This window comes from Herpailurus yagouaroundi, unplaced genomic scaffold, assembly GCF_014898765.1.
Source record: "Herpailurus yagouaroundi ecotype Mexico unplaced genomic scaffold, PumYag 28, whole genome shotgun sequence".
In the NCBI taxonomy this organism is placed as follows: Eukaryota; Metazoa; Chordata; class Mammalia; order Carnivora; family Felidae; genus Herpailurus; species Herpailurus yagouaroundi.
This window is the reverse complement of record NW_024412376.1, coordinates 33,490,699-33,501,598: the sequence shown is the minus strand read 5'-3', so window position 1 is coordinate 33,501,598 and position 10,900 is coordinate 33,490,699. Positions and strand designations below refer to the sequence as shown.

At 36.9% G+C, this 10,900-nt stretch overlaps 1 non-coding gene across 1 annotated transcript; it reads left to right on the top strand.

Moving 5' to 3' along the window:
- The first annotated feature begins 723 nt into the window (after positions 1-723).
- LOC121040340 (U6 spliceosomal RNA) lies at positions 724-828 on the top strand. Its single transcript, XR_005795239.1, has one exon. It is a non-coding gene; the product is annotated as a U6 spliceosomal RNA (small nuclear RNA).
- Positions 829-10,900: the final 10,072 nt, after the last annotated feature.

The window sequence follows — 10,900 nt, the reverse complement described above, 5'->3', positions numbered from 1 at the left end:
TTCCTTCAAAGGTCAGAAGTTTTCTGTCACTATCCTTGATTTCTTGCTTCATTTCAAAAAAAAACAAAAAACAAAAACTGAAAATTACAACGATGTAAAATGGATGTAGTTTATACAAGACAGGTGACAGCAAAGAGATAAATCAAAGCCCTTGGCTCTAAATCAACACAGGCAAGTTAATGTACATATATGCACTTCAAGTTTATATAAAAAAGTTTTATGCTTCCTACTTTAACTGGCTTTTTAAAATTAGCCAATGACTTTTCGAGCCTGCTATTGTCAAATATTTGGTCTATAGGACTCATTACTGGCAAAACTGAAGTGAGGCAGGCATTCTCACACACTAGTGGGAGAGTATAAACTGGTGAAAGATTTATAGAAAGCAAATGGACCTTACGCTTGTTAGTACCTTCTAAGCATCCCTCCTAAGAAGGTAATTCTTTACAATTTAATGGAAAGACTTTATCTAAAAATGTTTAAAACTTATCTTTCAAATAGAAAAAATTCTGGAATAAATGATGGAGGTGGAGGTCACACACACACTCGCGCGCACACACACACACACACACACACACACACACACACACTGGTATCTCCACATAATAAAATTTTACGCACCTTTTAAAATAAATTGAACATTAAACACATAGAAAAAACTATCCTAAAATTTCGTTTAAATTATAGACTAGATTACAAATCCGTATGTAGAAAATTATGTCAATAGTGCTTGTTTAAGCAGCATGTATACTAAAATTGGAATGATAACAGAATTTTGTATGGCCCTTGTGCAAGGATGATACACAAATTTGTGAAGGGTTCCATATGTAAAAGAAGAAAAGGAAAGAAAAGGAAAGGAGAGGAGAGGAGAGGAGAGGAGAGGAGAGGAGAGGAGAGGAGAGGAGAGGAAAGGAAAGGAAAGGAAAGGAAAGGAAAGGAAAGGAAAGGAAGAGGAGAGGAAAGGAAGAGGAGAGGAAGGGAGGGGAGGGGAGAGGAGAAAAAAGAAAAGAAAAGAAAAAAGAAAAGAGAAAAGAAAAGAAAAGAAAAGAAAAGAAAACTATTTCAATAAGCATAAGAATAAATGGGAGAAACTGCATCAAAATGTACTGTTGGGAGTCTGATTGTTTTATTTATCTTTATTAGCTTTTTTTCTTTTACAAATTTTATATGTATATATCTTTGAATCAGAAAAAAATCTAAAATTTTAAAATTGTTTTGTAATAAAAATCATCTGAAAACCGGGTTTAGAATTTCATTCAGATGATAGTAAAATTTTTTTCTAAATTTTAGATTTTTTTTTCTCAATTTGGGAAAATTTCACATTGAAAAGTATGGGAGGGAGGCAGAGTTCTGAAAGTCATTCTTAGTTTCTGTAGGACCTTCTCTTTGTAAGCATAGTTAACATGTAATATAAATGGTTTTTTTTTGTCTTTCTTCAGTTATAATAATTATATGCCAATCACATCATTTTATTTGTAGCTTGGCAAAATATTGTGCCAAGGGCAAGTAATAAAGGTTGAGAACAGAGAAAGTAGAATTAAGAGATACTCCAAGAGAGTTATACTTTCAAAAATGAATATCTCAGTTTCCTCTTCTGTGAAATTACACATTTGACTGACGGACCTCTATTTTCTTTCAGTACCCATGGATTAGGCTTTTTTTTTTTTTTAATTTTTTTTTTTTCAACGTTTATTTATTTTTGGGACAGAGAGAGACAGAGCATGAACGGGCGAGGGGCAGAAGAGAGGGAGACACAGAATCGGAAACAGGCTCCAGGCTCTGAGCCATCAGCCCAGAGCCTGACGCGGGGCTCGAACTCACGGACCGCGAGATCGTGACCTGGCTGAAGTCGGATGCTTAACCGACTGCGCCACCCAGGCGCCCCTGGATTAGGCTTTTAAATTTTTCTCTCCAAAGATCAGAATTTGTATCCAAATTGACCTTTGCACAAATAATCTCTCTGGATTTAGTTGCTGGCAAAGAGGTAAAGACCTTGTTGCTTTATATATGCTCCCAGTAGCACAACTTTTCCCCGGCTGCCACAGGCACTTCCTAATTTCTCAGTCTCCAGCTTTCAGAAGTTCTCGCTTTTATGGAAACTGAAATTCTTCTTTGTAAATCATTTGTTTAAGCTTTGAAAATTATCCTTTGGATTTCAAACCATATAATCTTATTTTCGCTGTTTTGTTTTGTTTTTTCCTTTGGACACCGGAGCCTATTTCTCTCCTTGTTTAATTAAACGGCTTAGCATTCCGGTCATTAATTGATGAATGTTGGGGACTCACCATGTGTTTCACATAAAGTTGCCAGCTTCCTCTGGTGTCGTATGACAGGGCTGAAAGTTGGACAGGGTGCTTTGCATTTTGTCAAAAAAAAAAAAAAAAGGACAAAATGTGAATTAATGTAAATTTACAGTAGCCAAGATTACATCAAACTAGAGAACTCTGCAGTAGTGGATGGAGGACGAGTCATGAAGGACAATTTGCAAGGGTGACATATATTAATGTTGGTAACAGGATGTGAGAACATGCCATGTACACCTCTGGGAAGCAAGGGAGGAAAAAGATCAGGAAACAGAGGCCGATTAAATATTACATTGCTCTCAATAGGCAAATCAAATTAAAAACAATCTTGAAGTTTTGAATAAAGTAAATAGTATCACATTTTATAAGGTTAGAAGTGATTCTGTAGCTGAGAGAAGCTTCCTGTAGCTGTACAAGTTTTACGTGAAGTCCCTCAATACTCTTTAGACAATTTTTTTTTTTACTGTTTTCAAGGCCTTTTTATTTCTAAAAAATTTTTTAATGCTTTATTTATTTTTGAGACAGAGAGGGACAGAGCATGAGCAGGGGAGGGGCAGAGAGAGAGGGAGACACAGAATCCGAAGCAGCTCCAGGCTCTGAGCTGTCAGAACAGAGCCCGATGCGGGGCTCCAACTCAAAAACCGGAAGAATGTGACCTGAGCTGAAGTCGGATGCTCAACCGACTGAGCCACCCAGGCGCCCCTAGTTTTTTTTTTCTTAACAAGCACATGAACCCCTGAACCCCCAAGGACTGGACTCACAGGGAGGGTTACAAGCAAAAGAGAGGTTTAAAATAAAATTGCATATAATTAAAAATGAAGTGCTTTTACTTCCTTTCCTTTATTCTATTAAAACAAAATTGTTCGGTGAAGAAGGGAAAGCATGGAGCAGATAAGGACTAGAACTGCATATGGGCATGAAGAGATGAAGATGGAAAGTTAAAGAAGAGATCAAGAGAGAGAGATGAATATACCAAAGTATAAGAAGAAGCCTCAGGGCTCATCTGGGAAATAATAAATGGTCTCTGACTATGCATAATAATGTTACTGATTTTTTCTATTAAATCCAAGAGAAAAGTAGCAAAAATGTTTATGAAAATAACTCCTATTGCCTGGTTTGTCAGAAAACTTTCATTTCCAAATAAAGAGAAACATTTTAAAGAGTTTGAATATAAGACATAAGGAACTTTTGCAATATATTTATGCTTTTTGGTTGATGATGGTTAAGATAAAGTCCTGCAACCCTGAATTAACACATACCACACATTAAGTTGTGGCAACAAGTGTTATTATGCTTTAGGGCAAGGAAAAGTCAATGACAGTCTTATGTGTATGTTTTCATATCTCCATGTATAGGAGAATAAGTAATAAGTAATCAGATCAGTTTACTCATTTGTAACTAATAATCTCTGAGACCTTTGAAAAGAAGGATTTGTTTTAAAATAAGAATTATGAACAAGGATGGCATCCTTTTGAAGCAGTCTTGCTTAAGAAATAAATCTCCTTTATTAGTGTAATTATACTTACTGAAAAAAGTCTTCTTAGTTCCTTAATATCATATCATCTTAATCCTACAAAAGCATTATAAGTCTTAAAATCTTTCATGAATTTTCCACACCAATGATTTTTTTTAATGTTGGCAATGGTATGTTCCTCATCATAAATTCTCCTGTGGATTAGCTAAAATATTAGAATTTTTTTCTTGTTGAAATGTAATGTTAAAAAATTTTTAGATCAGAAACACAATATAACATAAGTTTCACATTAAGTGAGAAGACTGCATATAGGTGTTTAGGGTTCCTGGAAATCTCACCCTGAAGATCATTGAACTTTTCAGTAGCCTCTAAGCAAGCAAGAGTTTAAACATTTATAACCATAATCCTAATTTCAGTACCCCAGAAAATAGAAAATTAACTTCTAAATTCACAGGACTAACAGAAAACTAAACAGATAAATTCACAGGTGATGGTCCAGTATGGGAAGCATTTTGAATTGGGAGAATGAAAACTTTTACATTTTGTTTTTTTTTTTTATTTTAAAAAAAAATTTTTTTTTCAACGTTTATTTATTTTTGGGACAGAGAGAGACAGAGCATGAACGGGGGAGGGGCAGAGAGAGAGGGAGACACAGAATGGGAAACAGGCTCCAGGCTCTGAGCCATCAGCCCAGAGCCTGATGCGGGGCTCGAACTCCCGGACCGCGAGATCGTGACCTGGCTGAAGTCGGAGGCTGAAGTCGGACGCTTAACCGACTGCGCCACCCAGGTGCCCCTACATTTTGTTTTAACGTTTATTCATTTTTCAGAGACAGAGACAGAGCATGAGCAGGGGATGGGCAGAGAGAGAGGGAGACACAGAATCAGAAGCAGGCTGCAGGCTCTGAGCTGTCAGCACAGAGCCCGATGTGGGGCTCTAACTGACAAACTGCAAGACCATGACCTGAGCCGAAGTTGGATGCTCAACCGACTGAGCCACCCAGGCGCCCCTGAAAGCTCTTAAATTAACTCTATGACCTTGAATCACCTTCCGAAACTACCTTTCTCAGCAATGAAAATGAAAAGGGCATCTATAGCTTGAATATTTCCCCCAGGTGATCTGTGGTCCAATAGCTTTGTGAACCACTACAATAGAAACAGAAAGATTAGTCAGAGATATTGCAGTGGTCTAAATGAAAAGTACAAGTCCTAAATAAGTTACGTGGCAATAGGAATATACAAAGGCAGATATGATAAATAGCACAGCTAAGTGAGTTAGGGATACAAGATTGCAAACAATTGGATTTGGAGACTGATGACAGATGGGAGGCATCTGGATGACCACATGAATTGCAGCGAGAGTAACAAAAGTAGGGGAAACAGAAGGTGGAGAAGGTAAATATGGGAAGGTAATAAATTCAGCTTTGATTGTTCAGCCAGGATGTTCGTGAAAGATTAGATTAAGAGGTGTATTAAGCAACTACAAATGTAGGTTAGGAATGCAGAAGAGAGATCTAAATCTGAAATATAGATAAGGGTTATCAATATAAAGGTCGTTGAAGGAGGAAGAAGAGGAGAAGGAAGCAGGTAACAAGAATTTGTAGAAAATACAGTATTGTTTTAAATGTGTATGTTTATTTTAATATAAATGTTATTATAATTAATGTTTTAATATGCAAGCTGGGGTTTTTTCACCCAATAAAAGATTTTGAAGATTGCCCATGTTAGTACATATAGATTGACCTCAATATGAGTAAATATTTAAATGATAAATTACCAGAAGGATGTACCACAAACTGGTAACAATGATTACCTCTAGGTAAAGGGAGGTGATTAAGATTAAGCACTGTGGTCAAAGAGGCATTTTTTTTTTAAACGTTTATTTATTTTTGAGACAGAGAGAGACAGAGCATCAACAGGGGAGGGGCAGAGAGAGAGAGGGAGACACAGAATCAGAAGCAGGCTCCAGGTTCTGAGCCATCAGCCCAGAGCCCGACGCGGGGTTCGAACTCACAGACCGTGGGATCGTGACCTGAGCTAAAGTCAGACGCTTAACCGACTGAGCCACCCAGGCGCCCCAGGTCAAAGAGGCATTTAAATAAACTTGTAAAGTTCGTTTATTTAATATGGAGACTGAATTTATGTATAACGTGTAAAATCAAGAATTCAGGCTTTTTAAGTGAGGTTAGACTACGTCAATCAGATTTATCATTCTCTAGTTGCATAACTCAATTGAATTCTCATGATGCCTTGGAAAATTAAATTATGTACCGAACTCTCTTAGCCGTCCAAGAAAATGCCAATGTTTTGTCATCAAACAATAATTTAATAAGACATGTTTCTACTGAATTGCTCCTGAAACTGTTAGTGCATATGTATCAAAACCTTAGAGCAGTAAATAATGCAGCTGCAAATATCTACATTTGTAAATCATCTGTCATTTTTTATCAGGATATTTCTATCAGTCATTTTGACAAAAACAGCATGAATTTTTAAAATGGCAAATTACGTAAAATATGTGACAGTGCTTTCTCAAAGTTCACCATCAGAGTACTTGTGAATACTTTGAACAAAATGGAAAAATAAAGATGAAACAATTATGACACATTTTCCTTCTTTTTCCTAGAAAATTGACTCATTGGTTCTCTACAAATTCCTTTTGATAATATCTAGCCAAACCCCCCGCAACATCCACCTATGATAATCCACAAGGCTCAATCAGAAGCCCTTTTCTTTATATAACATACAAAGCACCTGGGTGGCTCAGTGGGTCAAGCATCTGACTTCAGCTCAGGTCATGACCTCATGGCTTGTGAGACTGAGTCCCAAACTGGTCTCTCTGCTCTAATCACAGAGCCTGCTTTGGATCCTCTGTGCCCCTTTCTTTCTGCCCCTCCCCCCTCATGCTCCCTCTCTCTCTCTCTCAAAAAGAATTCTCTGTGAAAATTAATATAATAAATAATAATATATGTTATATATTATATATAATATATATGACAAATAATATATTATTTATTCACAGAGAATTGACTCATTCCCATGACATTAACTTCTTTCCACAACAAGAATGCCACTCAGGTGTGATATCTCAAGTCCAAGTGCAGCTGTCATCTCTCTCTCTCTCTCATACTTGACACATAGTAGCCTCAAATAAATGCCCCAATGACATTTCATTATCTCTCCTTCTTCCCTCCACTTTGCAAAGCAGGGTCACTTCCAAAAGGACTTTCTCTTTTGGCATCCTTACTTATGGCAAGTCACCCAAGGTCACGAAAGGTAAGAATGTTGGAGCAGAAGCTGCACATTCAAATATCTGCTACAGCTAGGCAGGAAACAGGAAGCAGACTGGATTCAGTCAACAGAGTGATACTGACAAGTATTTGAAGGTACACATCCTATTAGAGGTGGGAGCTGCTTCTCAGTCTAGCATCAGCCTATTGTCTAGTGCTGCCAATTAAAAAATTTGGTAGCAAATTTTATTTTAAAACAACAGCAAAATCACAGCAACAACAATAATAAATACAGAACAGTTGACAGGCTTTCATTGTAGAGGATTTTGTTTGATACCAAGGAAATAAAGCTGTGCTTTCTTTTTTGATAATTGGCTTATTACAGCCGATAGTTAGAACACGCACACATACATGAACAAACCAAAGAACAAAAAGCAGAGTCTACCTGGCTTCAGATTAAAACAACTGAAATCTTGAATATATCCTGTAAGAGAACATTTGAGATCTGAAAAAAAATCATCTAAGAAAACCGCTATTTTCTTACCTAATTTTGGGAATTGTCTTTGCGAGTGTGCGTGTGTGCGTGTGTGTGTGTGTGTGTCTTTATTGTATGTGTTATATTTTTTATTTGGCAACTTCATGCTGCGAACACATGGACTCCCTTATGCATGTTCTTTCTGAGCAAACTTTACTTTCTTCTAAGGATCGTTATTTCTTCCCTAACCTTAACTCTTAAATCACTATTCCTGTACCTAAATGTTGATGCTTCTTCCCAATTGTTTCTGGCACCAGTTTCTACCTTTAATTGTGGTAGCCACAATTCCAGTTCGGGCTGTAAGCCCCTTGCAGTGCGTGCGCATTTCCCAATGTCCGGTAGATCCTTTCAACATACCATACTTGCTGCAATGTATAATCATATTTATTTCCCTACAAGTCCCTCTCAACAAATTCCCATGCCAAAAGAAGCATTTCAAATTCCTCAACTGGGTATTCAGAGAATTCTAAAGACAGGTATCTCTTTCACTATCTCAGGTGGAATATTTTACAGCACAGACTATCTGTTCAAACCCGAACGTCCCTTCTCTTTCCTTCCACACAGAATAAAAGTCCTCTCTCAGCTCCTTTGCTCACCCTCCGTTTCTTGAATGAACCTTGCTCTGCACTCCCTTCCTCTGTGCCCATGCATTTTAAATAAATTATGATTCTTGTTTTTGAATGATATGCATTGGCGTGGGAAAAGGCACATGGTACACTGTCAAGTTAAAACAGTTATTAAACAGGGGTGCCTGGGTGGCTCAGTCGGTTAAGCATCTGATTTTGGCTCAGGTCATGATCTCATGGTTCGTGGGTTCGAGCCCCGCGTGAGGCTATGTGCTGACAGCTCGGAGTCTGGAGCCCGCTTCGGATTCTGTGTCTCCCTCTTTCACTGCCCCTCCCCAGCTCACACTCTGTGTGTGTCTCTCCCTCAAAAATAAACATTAAAATTAAAAAAAAAAAGGTTATTAAACAGTATAAATGATTGGATATGATTTTCTTAATGATTCAATATTGCAAAAGAACAAAAGTACACGGACAGGGATAGTGTTTTTCAGTTCATCAAATATATAGGCAAATAACATGTTATTTTCATTGCTCTTTTGGTATTTGTCATAATTTTTATTCTGTACATTTGTGACTTTATACACATAGAAAATAATAATATGAACTTTTAAATATGCTACCCACACTTCAGGATCTAGTTCTAATAAATACTTTGCTTAATCATTTCATCAATGCATCAGTTCATTGATCCACATAATTTCTCTTGGAAATTCTTCATAGCATTTTCTATAAGTGATATCGATTCATCTTATAGATGATGCATCAAAAGCGCAGTTATTTCAGTTCTTTGACCACTAACTTCCAATCGTCACCCGCCATCTCATCTTATTTGGGGCTAGATTTAAATGTTCCTTAGCCAGAAAAGACTAGGTAATTTAAAACGAAAACAATCATAAAACACACAAAACGTTCCAAGACAGGATTTTTACTAGTCTTTTGAAATTAATATTTAAAACACAAAACTATTTCAAATTTATTTGTTTGTTAGTTTATATGCTCTTGCCTTTGGGCGAATGAGTGTGTGTGTGTGTGTGTGTGTGTGTGTGTGTGTATACACGTACACATGGTAAGCATGTTTTTGAACTACTGGATAATCCATTACCCGCCTCTACCATCTATTCTCTCGGTCAGACACATGACATTGTCAAAACCATGATACCTCAGAAGTCTCAATGTCAAGCGTACTTCTCATCAACCATCACTTTAGTTTTTCAGTTTAATTATTCTATCGCCCCCACACCAACAATTCTTCAACCAAATTGAGAACTCCAAACTAGTGCCCTTACAGTGTTTTCAATATCCAACACCCACTTCACAACTTCTCTTCCTTAACCAGTAAGACTTCCATGATCAATCACTGTGAGCTCTCACAAGCCAACACTATTTATGCCTTACCCTTTTCACCCTCCAATAGGATTGGGAAATCCATGATCTTGGTTTACCCAAATATTCTCCATATGTCCCTTTGCACTTGACCAGCTAAATATTGCTACAAAAATATAACAAACCAGGTTAACTAGTCTTCTTAATGAGTTATGATCACAGTTCTCTAGGGGGTTTGACAAGACCAATGTATATACCTAGTAACATCTCGTTTTGGTTCTCTGTGAAAAAATATTTCAGAAAGTCCACTCAGTCTTCAAACTTTGATCATTTCTTTTTTAAAAAATATGTATTTATTTTTAGAGAGAAAGAGCACAATCAGGGGAGGGGCAGAGAAAGAGGAAGGCAGAGAATCCCAAGCAGGCTCCACACTGTTAGCACAGAACTTGACATGGGGCTCGAACCCACAAACCATAAGATCATGACTGGAGCTGAAATCAAGAGTGAGACTGAACCACCCAAGTGCCCCAAACTTTGAACATTTCTATTTCTGATAACTTTAATTTATAAACTTGTTTCATATTTCATGGAAAAAAATAGATGCAAACACACAGATATTCCTTCATCCCTCTTACCAAATCTCCTCACTTACTTAACCCATGTTTAATAAATCCCTGCTAAAATAGTATATATATATATAGCAGGGAGAGATATATATATATACATACATATATTATACTAAATATACTTATACTAAATCCCTGCTAAATCCCTGCTAAAATAGTATATATATTATACTAAATGGTATATATATATTATACCATAGAATGTGTGTGTGTATGTGTGTGTGTGTGTGTGTATATATATATATATATATATATATATATATATATGTTCCTTCTGGGCTTTGTATCCTATAATTTCTCACCTGGTCATCGACTCACACATGTAATATCTCCTCTCTCTACCATATCATAAATTTCTCCCTACCTAATGGAAAATTTATGCTAGCATAGGGGAATACTTTCCTAGCTCGTTTACAAAGGCCCTTTTTTGATTTGATACACTCTGTGGTGGGTTGAATGGTATTCTCCAGAAAGATATGTTCATCTCCTAATCTTTGGGAACTGTGATTGTGACTTTATAACAACAACAAAAAAAAAAGTCTTTGCAATTGAGACTAAGTTAATGATCCCAACTATCCAAGTATCCAGGCAGGCCTTAAATGCAATGACAAACATACTTCTAAGAGAGAAACTGAGGAGAGAAACTGAGAAATCCACATAGAGTCAGAAGTGGAGTTTGAACTTATACAACCACAAGTCAAAAAATGCCTGAAGTCACCAGAAGTTGGAAGAAACAAGGAAAGATTCCAGCATAGAACATTTGGAAAGAGCACAGCAGGCACCTTGATTTTAGACTTTTGGCCTCTGGAAGTGTGAGGAAATAAATTTCTTCTTTTTCTTCAGCCAC